This window comes from Podarcis cretensis (genome assembly GCF_951804945.1).
Source record: "Podarcis cretensis genome assembly, chromosome: 1".
Taxonomy (NCBI): Eukaryota; Metazoa; Chordata; class Lepidosauria; order Squamata; family Lacertidae; genus Podarcis; species Podarcis cretensis.
The window spans coordinates 98,647,415-98,665,274 of record NC_137170.1 but is presented as its reverse complement, the minus strand read 5'-3'; the positions used below and the strand labels follow the sequence as shown (position 1 = coordinate 98,665,274).

Below are 17,860 nucleotides of genomic sequence, written 5' to 3'. Positions count from 1 at the left end.
TATTAAATCATGTTAACTGTTCTTGCATATCAGTTCTCAATGCTTGGGATATATTGGCTTAAAGTGAATTGGTTATAAACTTGATCTGTTTTGCATTGAACATTTTTGGCTCCCACATTTGCATTTTCATAGAATCATAGAATCATAGAGTTGGAAGAGACCACAAGGGCCATCGAGTCCATCCCCCTGCCAAGCAGGAAACACCATCAGAGCACTCCTGACATATGGTTGTCAAGCCTCTGCTTAAAGACCTCCAAAGAAGGAGACTCCACCACACTCCTTGGCAGCAAATTCCACTGTCGAACAGCTCTTACTGTCAGGAAGTTCTTCCTAATGTTTAGGTGGAATCTTCTTTCTTGTAGTTTGGATCCATTTCTCTGTGTCTGCTTCTCTGGAGCAGCAGAAAACAACCTGTGACATCCTTTTATATATTTGAACATGGCTATCATATCACCCCTTAACCTCCTCTTCTCCAGGCTAAACATGCCCAGCTCCCTTAGCCGTTCCTCATAAGGCATCATTTCCAGGCCTTTGACCATTTTGGTTGCCCTCCTCTGGACACGTTCCAGTTTGTCAGTGTCCTTCTTGAACTGTGGTGCCCAGAACTGGACACAGTACTCCAGGTGAGGTCTGATCAGAGCAGAATACAGTGGCACTATTACTTCCCTTGATCTAGATGCTATACTCCTATTGATGCAGCCCAGAATTGCATTGGCTTTTTTAGCTGCCGTGTCACACTGTTGGCTCATGTCAAGTTTGTGGTCAACCAAGACTCCTAGATCCTTTTCACATGTACTGCTCTCAAGCCAGGTATCACCCATTTTGTATTTGTGCCTCTCATTTTTTTTGCCCAAGTGCAATACTTTACATTTCTCCCTGTTAAAATTCATCTTGTTTGTTTTGGCCCAGTTCTCTAATCTGTCAAGGTCGTTTTGAAGTGTGATCCTGTCCTCTGGGGTGTTAGCCACCCCTCCCAGTTTGGTGTCATCTGCAAATTTGATCAGGATGCCCTTGAGTCCATCATCCAAGTCGTTGATAAAGACGTTGAATAAGACCGGGCCCAAGACAGAACCCTGTGGCACCCCACTAGTCACTCTTCTCCAGGATGAAGAGGAACCATTGATGAGCACCCTTTGGGTTCGGTCAGTCAGCCAGTTACAAATCCACTGAGTGGTAGCATAGTCAAGTCCTCATTTTACCAGCTTCTTTACAAGAATATCATGGGGCGCCTTGTCAAATGCCTTGCTGAAATCAAGGTAGGCTACATCCACTGCATTCCCTTCATCTACCAGGGTTGTAATTCTGTCAAAAAACGAGATCAGGTTAGTCTGACATGACTTATTTTTCAGAAATCCATGCTGACTATTGGTGATCACAGTATTCCTTTCTAAGGTGCTCACAGACTGTTTGCTTAATGATCTGCTCCAGAATCTTCCCTGGTATTGATGTCAGACTGACTGGGCGGTAATTATTTGGGTCCTCTCTTTTCCCCTTTTTGAAAATAGGGACAACATTTGCCTTCCTCCAGTCTGCCGGGACTTCGCCTGTTCTCCAGGAATTCTCAAAGGTGACTGCCAGTGGTTCTGAGATCACATCTGCCAGTTCTTTTAATACTCTTGGATGCAGTTCATCTGGCCCTGGAGACTTGAATACATCTAAACTAGCCAAATATTCTTGTACTATCTCCTTAGTTATTCTGGGCTGTGTTTCCTCTGCTGAATCATTTGCTCCAAATTCTTCAGGTCGGGCATTGTTTTCTTTATCGGAGAAGACTGAGGCAAAGAAGGCATTGAGGAGTTCAGCCCTTTCTGTGTCCCCTGTTTGCATTTCACCATCTTCTCCTCTGAGTGACCCCACTGTTTCTTTGTTCTTCCTTTTGCTACGAACATACCCATAAAAGCCTTTTTTGTTGCTTTTAACCTCTCTAGCAAGCCTGAGTTCATTCTGTGCTTTAGCTTTTCTGACTTTGTGTCTACACGTGCTGGCTATTTGTTTGAATTCCTCTTTGGTGGTTTCCCCCCTTTTCCATTTTTTGTACACATCCTTTTTTAATCTTAACTCAGTTAAAAGTTCTTTAGATAGCCACCCTGGCTTCTTTAGGCACCTTCCATGTTTCCATCTCATTGGTATTGCCTGAAGTTGTGCTTTTACTATCTCCCTCTTAACAAACTCCCAGCCATCATGAACTCCCTTTCCTTTTAGTATTACTGTCCATGGTTAGGACCAGATCTAAAATGGCTGTTCCTCTTGTTGCTTCTCCCACTTTCTGGACAATGAAGTTGTCTGCAAGGCCAGTGAGGAATCTGTTTGACCTTAGGCTCTTGGCGGAGTTTGACATCCAACAAATATCCGGGTAATTGAAGTCCCCCATTACTACTATCTCCCTTCCTTTTGCATGCTTGGCCATCTGTTCCAGGAAGGCATCATCTATGTCCTCCGTTTGGCTTGGGGATCTATAGTAAACTCCCACAATGAGGTCCCTGTTATTCTTCTCTCCCTTAATTTTGACCCAAATGCTCTCACTTTGGCTTTGAGGTTCTAAATCTTGGATCTCTTCACAGGTATACACATCCCTGACATATAACGCCACTCCTCCTCCTTTCTTGTCTGGTCTGTTTCTCTGAAATAGATTGTATCCCTCCATTATTACATTCCAATCGTGGGACTTATCCCACCAGGTTTCAGTGATGCCTATTATGTCATATTTAGTTTGCTGTACCAAGAGCTCAAGCTCATCTTGTTTATTTCCCATGCTTTGCGCATTAGTGTACAGACATTGAAGTCCATTAATCATTCCCCCGTGTCTCTTATTTAAGGATTTTTTCCTCCCACCACTAGGTCTGCGTGCTGTTTGCTCCATTTGGTCTATGACATTTGGATGATCATCTTCATCAACTGATAGACTCCTACCTTCAGGAGCACTGTCTCCCTCCCCCACATTAGTCATTAGTCCTGATGAGGTTTCTGAGATTTTTGGCAAAAACATTCCTCCCAACCGTTGTGAGGTGCAGCCCATCGCTTGCCAGAAGTCCATCTTCAAGAAACTGCAGTCCGTGATCTAAGAATCCAAGCCGTTCCTGTTTACACCATTTGCGAAGCCAGCTGTTCACTTCCACTATTTTTCCCTCTCTCCCTGGGCCACGTCGTTCAACTGGGAGGACAGATGAGATGACAATTTGTGCATTTAATTGCTTCAATTTCCTGCCCAGAGCCTCATAGTCTCTTTTGATCTTCTGGAGGCTATTGCTTGCAGTGTCATTGGTTCCCACATGAACCAAGAGGTATTTGTCAGTGGGTTTTATGATTCCTTGCAGTCGTTCATTTACATCTTGGATCTTAGCCCCGGGGAGACAGCACACTTCCCGAGACATCTTGTCAGGCCCACAGATCACTGCTTCTGTTTCCCTCAGTAGGGAATCCCCTATCACCACTACACGCCTCCTCTTAGGTTTGGTCGGGGTTCTTCCGTGAGCTGTCCGTTCCAAGATCATCTGCACATTCCCTGAGGACTGACTTTGCTGCTCGTCTTCATATACCTGATCGACTGTAATGAGGGAGAGATCCTCAAATGGAGTCTGCTCTTCGTCTTCCATGCTAGGGGAGAGGACCTCAAAGCGATTGTGTATTTCTAAACAATCAGAGCGAACCCTGGGCCTCCTACTTCTTTGAGTCACGTTTCTCCATATATCTGGCTCCTGTGTTGGTGAACTAGCCTCCTTCTCAGGGGAGTCCCCTGTCTTCTCCTTGGTGGAGACGGTGTGCTCTGTTGCTTCCAAGAAGAGCTCCAGCTCTCTAATTCTTTGGAGCGTAGCTACACATTCCTCCAGTTGCTGGACTTTGTTTTCTAAGAGGGCAATCAACATGCAATTACTGCAGGTAAAGTTCCCTTCAACCTTTGGCATCCTACCATTTATTTTATGAAAATTGTGCCATGAATGTTCAGGATTTAAGGAATACTGATCTAATTTCATAAAGATGTCCAAAACAGTTTTTGTTAGGTGATTTGTTAGGTGCACGTTCTTATTTGGGAAAATGTGTCCTTAGAATTTCTTTGAGAGGCAGGATCGTTGCCAAACATTTCATTTTGGTTTTGATGCACATGTAATAAGTGTAGCATGCAGTTATAACAGGCAGCTATTTTCATAAATGATGGCTTTCTCCATCAAATTACATTTTGACTGGAATATTTGGAAAGAATTGGATCTCACATCTTTTGTCAGATCAAGAGCTTGTTTAGCCATACTGAACTACTTCAGATTATCACATCTCAGTTTAGTAAACTAAAATTTTATTGTGCATATAGCTCCTTTACTCCTCCCTTCTCAGTATATCATAATTAAACTAGGAAGTTTTCAATAAACCATAGCAACTTATTATATCTGTCTTGGAAAAGTATGGTTACCATGTTCGGAACAAGCCAGGATTTTAAACCAACTTCAGATGAGAGCATGGACTACTGAGACCAACCTATACCAATCTAGGAATCAGCCTAACATGGGTATCAGTGCTCCTAGCCATAGAAGCTCCTTGAAACTCCAGCAAGAAATTGGAAACCAGGAGTAGTCCCATACGATGAACCTGCCACTTAAGGGGGAATACAACTCAGATAACAGGTTGTACCCCCGGGTACCACCCAACCACAGGACCTCTGTCTTATCAGGATTCAGCCTCAATTTATTAGCCTTGATCCAGCCCATCACTGTTTCCAGACACCAGTCCAACACCTTCACAGCCTCTCCTGGTAGCAATGAAATGGAGAGATAAGAGTTGGAGAGACTACAGTGGAACTTACTTGATTTTGCCCAGGCATATTTGCTGCTGGCTGGCCACCACCCTCTTGATCACCTTGCCAAGGAAAAGAATATTAGATACTGGATGGTAGTTTTCTAAAATCTATGGGAGCAGCATTGCCTCCTCTTTCAAACTCCTTCACAATATAACCACTCCCCACACCCATCCAGTCATTTCTCTCATGCTTGATTTTATCAGGCATGATGGGCAAGGATCAAGAGGGCACATTGGCCTCAATGCCACAAATATCCTTCACAAATCTTACAACAGGTTATTTATTGACTGATCTGTCTGAACCAACCAGTTTACTATTTTAAGAGCTCTGCTAGGTTAGGGCTGGAGGGGGTTGTTTCTGTGCTGATTTTGTATGAAAACAATGAGCAATCCTGTCAGTGGCCTCTACCCTCTTCCTCTTCCATTGGGAAAGTCGGGCCTTGGCAGCAGCAGCCATGTAATTGGGAAATTCCCTTGGAGCCTTCAGAAATCTAATGGATTTGCTTTTCATTGTTAATATTCAAATGATCTATATTCATGTATTTTTGATAAATAAGAACATGTAGCAATTCAGAAAAGTGTTCATTATGCACAAATAATTTTATAAGACAATTTGAAGCCCAGAGAGAGCATCCGTATTGATCTGAAAGACTTATTTACAATTATGTATTTACTTCAGTGTGAATTATTCTTGTGAGCTGGCATTTAAACTTACGCTCAGGAGAGAAATTGCCTGCAGAAGTTGTTTCACCCAACAGTGAGCAATGCAAAAATTCTATGTTTAATTTTATTTAAATTTCAATGTATAATAGCAGTATTTTTTCAGACTGAGCTCAACACACTGCATAGAAATAGGTTCTCTTGAAATCAGTCTTATTTCAACTTCAGAACCACCTTGCCAAAGCGTGTATGTGTATGTCTGTGCACACACAGTCAGGGCTTCCCCCTTAGTTTTCATTTTAGCAGCTGCACTTACAATAAAACTGCTGCACTTACAAGTACTAAAATGCACTTTGGGAGTTATAGGTGTTTGGGCAAAAATTAATGGGATAACCTGACTCTACGAGAGAGAGATCCAGGCACCACATTAGTGAATTTTAGCACTGTAGTCAGAGTGTTTAGATTTGGAGTTGAAGAAGTAGAATCACCATACCAAAGAATTACTGAAGCATACAATATGTTATAGGAATGTAGAAAAGATTGTATGGAAAAGGATTAGGTTTGCTTGGATTATAGACTTGACATGTGTGACAGTTGCTGTTCTTCAATAGAAAGTAAGATCATTTTGGTTCACAGCAAGTTTCTGGCAGACCACGCATGTAGTTCCTTTATTTCATTCTAGTCCTGACATTATATGTTGAAAATACTGTTTTTCACATTGAAGAAGGAAACGGAAACCAAATTATGATTTTAATTAGGAGTGAAAAAAAGTTATTTAGAAATAATCTTGTCTTATTTTCAAATCGCTCTTTTTTCTATTCCAAATAAGCTTCCCATAAATGTCTGTTCAGCTATTAGTTTGCCAAAGTTGACATATAAAGCAACACAGTTAAACCTAGCATCAACATGTGGCATCCTCAGAAACTACTACAGCTCAAGTGCCTCAGCTGAGCCCACCACTGACGCATTCACTTGACCCTCCAACAGGCACTGTTCCAAGGCATTGCAGGAAATTAAATTGTGGGTTGGCACTGGATCACAGTGCTGCTGCGACTTCCGCTGCCAATACTATCAGCACCACCAAATAAGCTTTCCCTGGGCAAAGGATTGGCTTTTTAACCAGTTTGCCTATACTGAGACGTGTTCACAGATTCTGCTTCAGTAGTGAATTCTATTCTGTCTTCCTCAGTCAATGCATACTTTGAGCAGAACACAATTTTGTTGTTATTTGAGAACCCATTTATTTTAAACTGCTGATGAATGACTTCTAAACTGTAGCCATGCTTTACTGAAAGGAAATTCCAGGAAGAAAGATTCATCATCTTAAATAACATGTAAAAATGTAAGAAGAGGAACGTTAGATCAAACCAAGGATCCATCTAGTCCAGAATCCTAATTTAAGCTGGTGTCAGCCAGACGCATTCAGGCTAATAACTATTGATATACCTATCATTCACAAATAAAATATTTATTTTGAGTTTAATCAATATAAAGTCTGCAATGTAAGAACAATGTAAGAATTTCTATATACTTTTTTTGTGTGTGTTTTTTAAATCTGCCCACCTCTTCATCTAAGAACATAAAAGTTGGATGGTTAAAAAAAGGTTGGCTAACATAAAAGGTTGCATAAAAGGTTGGTTAGCATAAACCAATGTTCATTAGTTTCAAAAAGTTCCCTTAGCATAGGTATGGGCATCCTGTGTCTCTGCAGATGTTGCTGGACTACAACTACCACCTCCAGCTATGAGCCATGCTGACTAAAGATGATCGGAGTTGTAGTCAAACAGCATCTGGAGGACCACAGGTTCCCTACCTCTGCTCTAGCACAATTTAGTAAGAAGCACCCCATGATTCAAACAGTAAAAAGGTGATATCCTGCTATTATCTGCACATACCTCAAGACTAGTAACAGTCCTAAGACGGATATAAGTTAGATTAGGTCTTGTGCCAGTAGCTAAAGGACTAGAATTTACAAGTTCACAGTCTCTTTTCTAATCATTATAATTATAATTTCTGAACAGAGAATATAAAACAAAATAAATTGAAAGAGAGCAAATTAGCAGTGAACCTCCATATTTGAAGAATTTAGACGAAACAGTGAATAAACAGCTGTGTGTTAATATTCAGCTGGTGCCATGGACTTCAGGGATAGGATTCAACTAATGAGTCTTGTTAGTGGAAACCCTGCAAAAAGGGCTTCCACTTGTGCAACAGGACTTTCCCCTCGCCCTCCCTAAATGGTTTGGTATGTGTATAGAATCATAGAGTTGGAAGAGACCACAAGGGCCATCGAGTCCATCCCCCTGCCAAGCAGGAAACACCATCAGAGCACTCCTGACATATGGTTGTCAAGCCTCTGCTTAAAGACCTCCAAAGAAGGAGACTCCACCACACTCCTTGGCAGCAAATTCCACTGTCAAACAGTGTATGTTGGGAGAATTCCTGAAACAGTGTGCAGGTGGAGGATAGGGCAGATCAATCCATTTGGCAATGATTGCCTTACCCTGATGTTCAAATCTTCCTCAAGTCTTCAAATGATTTTAAGAATTGAATTTAATTTAATATTTTGCTTTGCATAGAAAATAAATAGTAAGTCACATATAACGTTGTGATGTGTATATCAGTATATGAGGTTCTCTGCCATTCTATAAATTGTGTTCTCCTTGGTTTGCCTATTTTGCTGATGCATACCTTGTCGGATGCTGCTGCTTTTAGAGGGATATCTGTTCTCCTCCCTTTCCTCCTAAAAGTGTGTTAAGGCTGTTCCTGAGAACAGTAATTATAGATGTAAGCAAGTGTACAGATTGAGTGACGGCTGTGATAGTGAAAAAAATTGAGCAAGCAGGGTAGATAACATTTGAACTTAAGTGGGCATCATCTTCTTAAAATTAGGTTCCAGTATTTATTTTACTCCTTGCTCAAGCTAGTGTTGTATAGTGACCAATAGCAGCCCACTTTGAAACCATTTACAGAAGCCTACTGTAGATCTGTTAAAACTGTGTGAAAAGAACACACAGAGAAGCTGTGGAACAATGTGCACACCACCGTCTGTTACAACCCAGCTTTCCTGCATTGAACAGGTGCTTCAGCTCTTTGTGCTCAATGCAGGAAGGTCTGGGGTGGAACAAACAAGAATGTGGATGATGGTGGCTACCCCCACCCCTTACCTTTGCCATTTCCACTTTTGGAGTAATTCCTGAATAGGGCTTGAGTTTCAGTGTGCTGGATCACTGAATATTAAAACTATTAATAAACAATGCCAGTTCATATTTACTAGATTATCTTATAGGTGAATCAGTTATGATTAATAAAATAGTGCCTGCCACTTGAGAGAAGAGGCTTACTGATGATTTTCTGCAGCCTTGTGGTAGTGATTATGCAAACCAAGGGTTCATATTTTAAAAATAAAATTAAAAAGAACGGGAGCAAACAGCCTTTCCTGCCAGCAAAATGGTGCAAAATATTTGTAAGCAAAAAATAAATTCACCTTCAGGTAAGCATTTTAGAGACCCCTGCTATGTGTGCAGTATTAAAAACATATGGCTTTAAAAAAAATTAAAATCCTGTTTTCCTTCAGTCACATCATATCACAACTTAACAGGATAATGTTCAAATAGTACATTATTTAGACACTTTGGAGTACATTTTCAAAGGTTAGCATGGGGTTTTAGCCACAGGATTCCCATTAAGCTCAATGGGAGCTTTATAGCTAAAAACCCACACAGTGGCTTGAAAATGTACCTCTGACTGTGTTGAAGATAGATGTGGAGTACAAGTGGCGGAGGCAGGGGTAAGTAAGGGGTGGTGTGACTCTTACTATAGGACTACCATTATGTCTCACCCCTCCTTCACCCTGGCTTTTCTTACAAGTCATCCTCTGTGGTTTCTCTGCCTTTTATTCCCACCTTTTATTGGGGAGGAAATGTACTGAAATAAAATGTTTTGGTGCATGAGCAGCGACTGCCTTCCTTTATTTTGTCCTGTTACATAGCTAGAGCCCTGTCCTATGATGCTATATCCTCTTTGTCTTCTTAAAAATGCCCTCTCCTTTCAACTCTTATCTTCTCCAGTCCACACATATTCTCATTCCTGCCTCCTTAAAATTCTTACATTTGTTTTATTGTTTGAAGTTTACGTCTCTCTTACTCTGTGGCAGCCATTTTCAAATTGTGTTTACAGGAATCCTAGGGTTCCTCAGAAGTTTATCAGAGGTTTATCGGCTATTATATAAGCAATGAGAAATGAGCTTTCTTGAAATGTGAATGGCTTTTCAGCATTACCAAACTTCGCCTGTGTTGTACAGTGTTGATAGCGTTCCAGCCTTCACTCTCTTTCCCTCTATGCACACGCTTGTAGAACTTTTGTTCTTCCTATACAGACACTACACACATTTAACTTGCACGATTTCAGGGTGGAGATGCTCTCATTAGATCTTGCTCACAGTTTCAAGTGGGCAATGTGGAAATACTCTCATAAGATGTTGTGGGAAGTCATATTGTCTCGTGAGAGTTCTATAAGTGTGTGCATAGAGAGATGTAATTTCAGCAGAAAACTGAAACTTAAGATAGCATCCATTTTAAGAGCAGTTGTAGGTTGCACTGTGTTAAGTAAAAGACATTTGTTGTATACTTCAACTCATTTGTGGCAGCTAAAAGTCACTTAGTTTCAGAGCAAGGAAGTTGTAGCACAATTGACACATGCAGAGATAGAAAAGGCCTGTTCTCCCTAGAAGCAGGAAAGAACTTCCAGGGTGGGAATCTGGGAGAAGAAATGGAAGCTCTCAGGTGAGAGCTGGGAAGGTCCATTTCCTTTTGGGTGAAATATGGGTTAAGATCTATCTCTGATAAAGGTCTCTGTATTTTACTTCTCTCTCTCCCCCCCCCCCCATTTTCTTTGTTTTCTCTCGCTCTTTCTTGCTTCTTTCTTCTCTATTTTCATTTAGATTAGTTTGCTTTTTATTGTGTTCTATGCTGAAAACTTTCAGTAAAAATTCAGATTAAAAAAGAAAAGAAAAGAAGGCCATCTCCAAATGTGGCATAAATATAATGGTTCCCAAACTTTTTTTTACTTATAAACGACTTGAAAATTGCAGACAGTCTTGATGGACCACTTAATGATTTTTCTCTGTGTTATAGCAATTGTAATTCCATAGAGTTCAAACTGTAATAAACACAAAACAAGGAGTAAAAGAAACAATAAAAATACAATTAAAAATCAATATGAATATCCAATGCAATGAACCATCGCCAATCACAAATCCACAGACACACCTGAATGAACCACAGTTTAGGAACCCTTGCTGTGCAACATCTGGAAAAGAATGCATAAAAATTCCAAGTATGTTTAAATGAGAGAAAAAATATATCAAGGTATATACACTATATACACTGGTGGAAATATGAAAATCCACATGATTTCTTCATTGGCGCACATCGTTTTTCAACTTTGAAAAGATGAGCTCTCTGGGAAATTCTCGTAAATGATCACAGAATAGTTCATTTTAAAATGGAAATGAAGGCACAGGTTAATGCAATTCTTTTTTTCTTTTTCTTACAAACTTACTGGAATTTGAATAACACCATTATATAAGATACGTTACATACTCTGGGAAAAGATCACACTTGTTTGGTAATTGTAATCTGAATTGGAGGTATAAAGGCAAGGCATCTCAGCTGGAATTCCAGTAGTGCATTTCAGTGTGCAAGCTGCAGAGGGTATACAAGCTGTGACTAATTTAAATTTAATACAGAAGACCTAATTTAATAGAAACTGATCTGGAGGATCAATGGGATGCTTATACAATTACAAAGTTGTGCTTCAAGGTCTAGTTTGTTTACCAGATGAAACAGTCTAGAAGAATAAAACGACCGGTACTACCTGTAATAGATAGGCCTCATCATCATCAATAATAATAATTAATTTTATTATATTATTTGGATTTCGTATCCATTCTTCACCGTAAGGATTCAACGCATGTTGCAACAATGTAAAAACACTACTAAATCAGTTGAAAACAATTTACAATCCAGAGAATAGGGATATACTGTAGAGGAGCATACATATGTATTTGGGTGGGCAGATAGATAGATAGATAGATAGATAGATAGATAGATAGATAGATTTCAAATGGAACTGAATCATATGGGAAAAGTGAAGGTGATAGTCAGATTAAAGGAACGTAGAGATTGAGTCAGTCCTGTAGTTCCTGTGGACAAACCTGACATAATAAGTTGGGACAGTGCTTTTTTTCTAGACAAATAGGTGCTGGTACTATTCATGAAGTAACAGCAAAACAAGATGTGCCAGTACTGCATATCCTTGAGCATCCCCTGACAAAAAGCACTGAGTTTGAACCCAAATGCTATGAAGAAAGCAGTGGAACATGTCCAATTGACGATTGTATAAATCACTTTTTTATTTCTTTTATTGATGTCATTGGATTGATCCAAAGAGCCACTTGTGTGGACAGAAGGCACATTGATGGAGAAGGTCTCCAATTTCCACCAGTGCCTGTCCACCTGAGCCTCTTATCCCATGTTGCCTTTTGGAATAGGTTTTTGGCTTCAGTGAAAATAACTATTCAAGAAAATCCCACTGCACAACCCTACATGCAATTCTTGGACCTGAGTTGGGCAGAACCAAAATGCAACTCTACTTATATTCACTTGTACATCAGTGATTTTCAATAGGAGTGAAAAAGGGAAGTGAAATTTCAGAGAAAGTTATGTAAACAATTATAATATAATATAATATAATATAAATATAAATAATATAAATATAAATATAAATATAAATATAAATATAAATATAAATATAAATATAAATATAAAATAATAATATAAAACAATTTTGTTATGTGTGCCTAAGACAATGTTTGGTCTTCATGCCTTTTACATTTCCTCTTCTTGGATTTTGCAGTTAGTCTCCTTGTTTTGTATCTATTGAAATATGCGATAATAATTTTTTATCTTAAACAAAGTTCCGAGAAGGTTACTGGAAGTGGCAGCAGTCTTTGCTGCTGCTAACTCAAGACGGAATATCAATTACTCAATCAAAATAAAATGATTGTTTAATTGATATTCCATCTCGAGTTGGCAGGAGCAAATACTTCAATCCAAGTATTCTGTTTTCATTAGACTTTGAGCACCATGACATTTTAAAAAATAAAATATTACTCATAGAATCTTAGACTCAAATTATTTATAAGTAGTTGTGCTCAGTCTGTTTTTGTGAATAAATACAAGAAAAACTATTATCATATCCTATACTTTGTTCTCCATGTTTCTGCAATTTGTATACCTCTTGGAATTCTAGAATTAGTCAATATGATAACTTAATTAATTGTGGATATACTTTCATTGTCTTATTCTCAATTGCTGAGTAATAGAAGATCTGTTGTATCATTTTAAAGATACAACTGCTGCCTAACAGGACACAGATAATTAAGCCCATAGAGATGGTTGCTCACCAAGCTGTCCAATTTTGTTGTGTGGTTAGATAGTGCAAATGAGGCTCTCCCCCCTCTCTCTCTGTAGCTCTCTCCTATTACCTCCCTGTTCTTGATTTACCTTATCAGTTGCCTGGATTTTCAGACCACTAATATAATGGTGACATCAAAATGACAACACTATCCTCATTACCCCAGAAATTTCCTTATTTATCCAGCCCTGCTTCTTCAGCTGCCTGTCTGATAAATTCAATATAGATTCTTCATTGCCATCTCAGACTCAACATGAGTCCTTGTCTTTGCCCTCTCTTACGTTCTCAGCACTGCACTCATCTGGGCACATATTCCTTCTGTATTTACATTTGCCTCCATCTCTTCTTCTCCTGCTCCTCCTTTCATTGCTTTCCATGTGCAAGGGTTTTGATGGTAAGTTAATTGGTGCTTGGGCTTGCTTTTCTCTTGGTCGTTTGTGAAACACCACACATGGTTATTGGTACTGTGTAGATAACGTTTACAATAATATTTTCTCGTAGTGTATCTGCAACAAAACTTAGCTCAAGTGCAGATGTTTCTTCTGTATACATTGTGTTACATAAAACTGTCTTCTGTGAATTATAACAAAAGGAAGACATTGAAGTAGAGTCCCTCATTATTTTCCTATCCTCTTTCAACTTTGCCCTTAAGACTTAGCTGTTTCTGGATTTAATTAGAAACATGAAACCTTCTGTCACCTCCCACCCTATTGGTTTTCTCCTCATTTCTACCCTCCCCTCAGGCCTGCACAGTTACAGTTTTTATTCTTTCAGGACTCGTAGGAAATCCTTGCACAATACCAGATAGATATTCACATGTGACCATGGCACATGAGTCTTTTATGCTTTGGATGCACATACTTCACTTAGAAGGTCAGAGAGTTTTGCCACACCTAATTATTAATTGAACAGGTTAGAATGAGGCATATTAAATGAGGGAGAGGGTGCTTTTTTTCTTAACTGATCTAGTGTAGTTTTGTAAAGTTCCTTAATTTGAAACTTTATTTTATTCATTTGACACAAAAAATGACAATGTTCACATGACTCCATACTTTTGAAGTAACTATTTATTTGCCAACACTTAAAAACTGATGCTGTAGTCAGTGAGGCATCATTCCCCCCCCAACTGTTCTTCACTCCATTTGCAAGTTTACAAACCATAGTAGTAGTAATTAACTATGGTCAAATTACATTTGTCAGATAAATGAACAAAGTAGAATTAGTGATGGATCATCCTTGCCTCTTTTATTGTGTTTGCTCACATTACTAATTTGCAAAATTCAATAATTCACAATGAACTTCCTGGTAATATGTGTGAATTAAAGATGTTCTTTTATACTACTATTCACAGGGGTGCCATAGAGATTAATTGAGGGCAAATCTGTCATCAGCTACATGTACCACTTCTATTGCCTTTGGTTGTCTGAATGTCTCACTAAAGGAGAATTTATCCTTCATTTCGGAAGCACTTTGAAATTCTTCTATTTAAAAGGAAAGAAATATCAATAGAGTTTGGGGGGGGGGATAGAGAACAGATCCTGAAGCCTGTTTGTCTGTCTGCCATGGACAAAACTTGGCCCAGTTCAGAAAACACTCATTCTAATACCCTCATCCATATATGACCACAATATTATTTTGCCACTGATTTGATATTTTAATTGATTTCTGTGACGGTTTTCTATACAGATTTGTTTTATAACGTGTTTAAGTTTTGAACAGATGGGTAAACATATAAGAAATCTTTTCTTTTTTTTTCCTTTTTAAAGGCAGTACGTTGTATGTGTTCTAAGGACTGTCTTGGCACATCATGGTCTATGAATAATACCAATTTGTGAGGATGATCCAAGTTCGAATGAGTGCTAATTGCATTCTGTTCTACTTTTCTTCCACCTGATCACTTTATTTAGTTCTTTCTGCACAACTTCCATTACCCTTCATTATATGTCCTGTGGCAGCACTACAACCTTCTTCAATTCTGGTTTTATGTTTATTCTGCTTTGTTACTTATGGATATTACTAAAATGTTCTTTTGCAGACTTGAATGTACTCGTGCTATTGTAGGAGTTTGGGGGATGCCTATTGAACCAAAATCCTCAGGTTTCAGTAATTACATTTGTGAAACCATACACTGTGGACAAAACCCTAAGAAAGCCTAAATTTTACACCACATCCAGGATCTCCACAGGATGGTCTGAAGGAACATCTCCTGCAGTGATGGGACTGTAGCTTAGTGGTAGAGCACATCCTTGGCATTTTTTCTTACAAGTATCCAGTAACAGGTGATATAAAAGACCTTCTCTTCTTTAAACACAGGAGACCTGCTGCAAGTCAGAGTAGACAATTTTGATTTAGATGGATAAATAGTCTGATCCAGTTTCTCTCAATAAAATTTGCAAAAAAAATCTAATGCTTTACTTTTTGTCCATACCCTATGTGCATGTCTGCCCAAATGAGCACATCTTACAGCATTTAAAGTAATATCTTTCTACATTGCTGAATCAGCATTATAGATAATCCAACCTCTACAGATGCTTTCAATAAAAATAACTACAGCAAAGCCTACATTTAGTTTTCTGTTATAGCAACACTTCCTAATAGCTGGATTAGTTTTTTACACTGTCTCTAGAAATTGTTGTTTTGCCATAAGGTGGGATCTGATCTGTACATTCAACAAAGAGCAGTCTAGTTCGAGGCTACAATCGATCTCTGAAAAGACATTAAAGAAAATGAGTTTCTGAGGTGTTGTGGTTGTTTTTGTAATAGTGAGCAAAACTCACAATTTTCTGTTGTCAAAAACTTGTAACATGCAATACTGTTCTGAGAGTTAGTGCCATACACTTATTTAACTTGGTGTTTTACAAATGGGTTCTTGGCTTCAATCTAGAATATTGATTCAAGACTTTATAATAACCTAAAACAATTACTACCTGTTCTTTCTTGCAAATGCAATTTCAGATTAAAACAAATCTGGATGCATCATGCAATCACTAAAATCAAGACACATGGTTAAAAGCAGCCAGTTAAAATAGAGATAAGCACTGGTGTTTATTATTTGTACATGGATATCTGCATTGAAGGGGGTTAGACTATATCACGCTTGGGATCCTTTCCAACTCTACTGTTTTGTGATTCTATGACCTATGTTTCTGCTATCACTTGAATCAGGGATGAGAAACCCGTGGCCTTCTAGATATTGCTGAACTACATTTGCCATTATCCCTGATGACTAGCTAATTGAGAGTCCGACAATAGATAGAGATCCCAGTTTCTCAACCCTTGACTTCTATTAATGGAAATGTTATATTGCAGTAGAAGACAGTAAAGGAAGCTTCATGTCTACATAAAATGATGTACAGATGTTAGTGGCTCCAACACTGAAATTTGTGGGAACAACAATGGGTTTGCAGCCAGGCTGTACTTACATGAAGGTATGATTCATGTGAATGCTATGCATACCTACATAATGGCACCAGCACTTTTTGGAGCTAATTCCATACCTCTATTTGTCAGAACAGCTTTCGTTTGGATTTGCCAGCTCAAATAAATAATGTTTCACCAGCAGTGCTGGTGCCAGGCTATTTTGCACTCTAGGCAAGCCTAACTACTTGCACACGCACCCCCCCCCCCAAAAAAAAAGAAAATTGGTAACTTCAATTTTCAAAAGCAAATGTCTGGCAGAAAAAAATGAAAAACACAAAACTTCAAACTGCTAAAATTATTGTAAATTGCAAGACTAAGTAACATAACCCTCATTGCACTTCAAAAATAATAAATTTCTTTATAAAATAAAAACAAAATATTATCAGAACTTTATAAAAAAACTAATCTGTATAAAGCTGTGCCCCTCAAAGGTCATTACTGTGCCCCTCGGTCTGTACCCTTCGCGGCTGCTTGCTTGGCCTAATGATAGCATTAGCCATGTCAGTGTGACAGAAAGCTCAGCTAGGCCAGAGTTTGTAGGTGCAGTGCAGTGGAATTCCACCAGGGGGCTGGGCTGGGGCTTCTCTCTGATTAGCTGTGGGTACAGCTGGCCAAAGGCAGGTGGAGACAGCACTTTTGGAGGGAAAAAGGAAAGGCATTTGGAGGGTTTGGTTCTGGTCAGGAGGATAGCTCCTGAGCTTTGTGTGTAAAATCTACTCTTGAGGAAAACATGTAGAGACTGAAAGACAGTGATGGGTGTCTTTTAAGAGTATTCAGACAAGAGAAAAGTAGGAAGCTGAACTGGAGACAGGAAAAGTGGAAGTGTGAGGAAACACTCTTACTTGGGCCTCATTTCAGTCAGAAGGGGAGTGAGTTTCTGAAAACAGCAGAATCCCCAACCAGTTAGGAGGGGTGTGGTGATCCCCTGGATCCTGTTATATTATTAGAGGAGCCTCAGGATTGTGATTTATAAAAGGCTTGGAAACTAACAGAAAGCACCACCTTGTTTAAGAACCAAAGTATTAAGCTGTGACACCAATAAGTTTAAGGAACTGAAGTGAAAAGAAGCTGTGCAGTTATCATCTTGTTTCAAAGCCTATAATGTCCACTGAATTTAATATAAATAAGTTTACTGAAATAATTTTATCTCCTGACACATCCTTAGTTTTACCAAAATAAACCCTTTCACTGTTTAACTCCTGTAAGTTTCCAAGAGTCAAAGTTTTCTTCATAAAAAAAAAACCACAGTAGTTAAGAGGGGCTTTGCCTCAGTCAGCTACAAGCTTAATAAGGTTAAGGTGCTACCATGCTTGAACTGACTCTTGTTTTAATGTGCCTTTTAAGCCTCTACAATAGTATTAATGTGCTGTTGGAAAATCAGCATATAATTACGTTTTAATACAAGTTTGTGAAGCCACATGCAGAAGTATGCTCCATGGTATTTTATTTTATTTTATTTTATGGAGGGTATATTAGGGAACAAAAAGATTTGGAATGAGAAAGGGCTCTGAATAAA

The 17,860-nt window shown here is 38.9% G+C and overlaps 1 protein-coding gene across 12 annotated transcripts in view; it reads left to right on the top strand.

Annotated features, from left to right (window-relative positions):
• Nucleotides 1-17,860, top strand: part of NCKAP5 (NCK associated protein 5) — a 632,725-nt gene that overhangs the window by 409,170 nt on the left and 205,695 nt on the right. For 2 of the 12 annotated variants that reach the window (XM_079992724.1, XM_079992723.1), the window contains exon 1: nt 17,000-17,168. The exons of the other annotated variants lie outside the window; for them this stretch is intronic. The gene's annotated coding sequence lies outside the window, so the exon portion shown is untranslated. Of the gene's footprint in view, nt 1-16,999; nt 17,169-17,860 lie in introns of those variants that run through there. 12 annotated transcript variants of the gene reach the window in all.